Consider the following 3,472-nt stretch of genomic DNA (forward strand, 5'->3'; position numbering starts at 1 on the left):
GCATCACAATTATGTACCTGATGATTCTCAGAAACAATTTCTCAACTTTTAATTTTACTTTATATAAAAACATTATCACCGAACTCATTCTTACATATAAAATTCAATCAGTCTTTCATTTGACATTGTGAACTTTTAACACGACTCATTTAACTGACTCATATTATCCTATTTACTAAATCCAACATCCAAATATGATTGGTTTAACATAGTATAAATTTGATATGATTGTTAAGCAAAACGCTATATAATTATTTGATGATTTCAGTCATTACCCTGAAGAAGTTCAGATAAGTTAGCCAGAAGAAACATTGGAATTATTCCAAACATAATTTTCACATATGATGACTTTTCTATACTTGACGCCCAATTTTTGTCAAGCTGTTCGTTCTAATCTTGACAAATATTCGTTTAATTAACCACTAACCCTTTTTGTTCACTCAATCTGAGCAGTTATGAACAAACAAAGATGGACTTCCTCCAATGTAACATATGCGATTTTTTTTTTATATATCTAATATGTGGCAGAATGTTTCATTTCTAAACTTAGCTTCTCCGTATGTAATTTAGAAAGAATCCTTCTGTAAAGAAATAAAGACTGACCAGAGTGAGATGGAAGGCTAGAATATTGTAGCTTATCGACTAATTACTTAATTTCAATGAGACCTATAAAACTAGTACAATTAACCCTAAGTGTTGACGAGATAATCCGTCAATATGAGCATCTTATTACCTTTAGTCTTTAGTTCAATGTGATGGCAATACAGACAAGCCTCTATTACTATATTTTAGACACTCAGTAATTGCTACGTCACAACACAAAATTAATTAGTCTGGTCAATCCTACAGTAACAGGACAACTTTAGTGATTTATCTGTTACTACACTGGAATTGCAATTACACATTACATTGAAACCTTCTAGTTAATACGAGAACTCGCGTTACAAAGACATTGTTTTACAAAAGGTACATGAATCTTATTTAATTCGAACTGCTTCCCACTTGTAATAATACACTTGCCATATTTCTGTTGACACTCTTCAAACCATCCTCAGTCAAAATCACAAACCTCTTGTAATTACACGTTTTATCGTCTCTATAGAATCTCAGCGCTACTTACGCATAACATTTGACATTCGATGAACAAAACGAAGTACCAATATGGTGTTTAGTGAGTAGGTAGGGTAATGTAGCGTGATGATTGCATAGAGTATGGGGATAATTACTTCGGGATGTGTAGGTTCATTGTCGTGCTCCAGAACTAAATGATCCCTCAAGCTCTTGAGAACCTTCTTGTTTGTCCTCCTGGAAAAAGATACATTGCATTTAACACCATAAAATATAGAAGCATGAGGTTAACTTTCAAATGAAGCTTCGTTCGTGGCTTTCCAGTTCAGCTTGATATTCTACTTGCAGAAACAAAATTACCCAAGTCTATGACTAATAACATAAATATCTCAATTTGCATATTTTGTGAACAAACTATGTATATGGTTCTTTGAAAGCAAATAATAAGTTTTAATGTACGTATATCCATTATGTAAAAGACAATTTGATTTTTTAATAATTTCTGCTAAATTATAAGTTATACCTTATGATTAACAATATCCCAATCAATATGAAGACCAGTAAAGTATTAACTTTAGACAAAATGAAGGAAATATCAACATAATAAATAGTAATTCTCCTCCACAACGTATATATATATATATATATATATATATAACACAAGGAATGAAGAATAACATTTTCCAAATCAATCATAACAATGATACTATACTTATTGTCAATATTACCATGAATTGATAACAATGATAGTATGATTTTAGGTATTGGTGATAGTGATAAATGAATAACAACTGTAGTATAATTACAAAACGGAATTTCAAAACAAAACAAACAAGAAAAAAGAAGATCAATAATAACCGTTTACAATGGTGTAAATATATATAGAGAGATTGTTTTGAAGAATAAAGCTGGAAAATGGTGAAGATTATGATAAGAATGTTAAATGATATTGATCATAATTAATGAAGTATACAACAATATTTGTTATTATGCATTAAAACAAATTGGTTGGTTGTTAACAACAGAAAATGTAATATTGATTTTGAGAATAAATAATTGCATGAATTGATATTCTGATAAAATTGTTTGAGTAATGTAATTTTATTAACGGTATCTATAGGTATTATCAACGACGCCTAAAATGAAATCGGACAAAATGTGATTGAAAATTAATGAAGAAAAATATATATTAAAACAGTGAAAAGTGAAAAATAATACCGAGAACTAAATACTGAACTTTGTTTAATCTAGAATCTCGTTGAATGTCTTTTGTCTATTGTGGAATATTTCACAGCAGACGTTTAGAAAAGGCTTCCAAATGCCCTGGTACGGCCGAGAGTGGGGAGAGTTCGTTCTCCCTCTCCAAATGCTCTCACATGGCCACGCGAATATATAGCTTCTGCCACAAAAGTCCTACTCACTGCCTTCTCTTGGCACCACTGTTATTTACGAAATTGAGAGGACGAAAAGCGAATAACCGTCGCTTTAACCGGGTTGGTGGACACGGAAAGCTCACCTAGGGAAGTTGAAAAACCCTGATTACAAACCAATGGTGCACATGGGCTCCACTAACCTGAAGGAACGAATGGCGTATAAATCAATCGTTGATCACCGGCTACCATAAGACTGCATCTCATCACGATGCTCCACTGCCTTGTGGATCAGACCTTTAGGTCAATGGCTCCGGGTGTGGTCCTCTAAGAAGATTACTTGTTTCGGTTTGGGCACCTGGGCAGTATCACAGCACTCACATAAATCAAATGAGATTTGTGTGGCGCATATGTATCTGGTGCTTCTTTGTACCGATATTTATGTGTTGAATTAAATAAATAAAATAAGTTTAGAAAAGACTATTACCAAAGAATTCTATATTATTTTTCTGACAAGCATTCGATAAGTAAATTAAATACATATACTGATTCAGGAAGCGGTAAAACTATACCAACAAACCAATCAGATTAAAGATAGAGATTAGTTTGTACTTTATTAAGATCTGAGCAAGCCCTGTTAATATTTAGTTAGTAAGATGCTTAAAATTCTGATTGACTTAGAATCAGTTCAAAATTATCAATATACACATAGCTTTATTTAAAAAGCCCCCAGTAGGTATCACAAGATTTTAAAAAACATTTCATCATAGTAGACGTCATGTCACTATTATTAACATGTGAGATTGATAGGAGGAATGAAAAAGTTTCACAACATTCTCTCAAAGACTATACAATGTTTAGAAATAATTTATGACTGTTCATTGTGAATCGTATATAAATTACAACAGGTCACAATAGAATGAGTGTTAATAAACAACTCAGGATCGATTAACTTCTCTGAAAGTTTCAATCTGTGAGTTATGAAAAGATCTACAGTGAAAGACATTTTAGTAGCTCAATAAAGTGTTCGTAGC

Source organism: Schistosoma mansoni, assembly GCF_000237925.1.
Source record: "Schistosoma mansoni, WGS project CABG00000000 data, supercontig 0259, strain Puerto Rico, whole genome shotgun sequence".
In the NCBI taxonomy this organism is placed as follows: domain Eukaryota; kingdom Metazoa; phylum Platyhelminthes; class Trematoda; order Strigeidida; family Schistosomatidae; genus Schistosoma; species Schistosoma mansoni.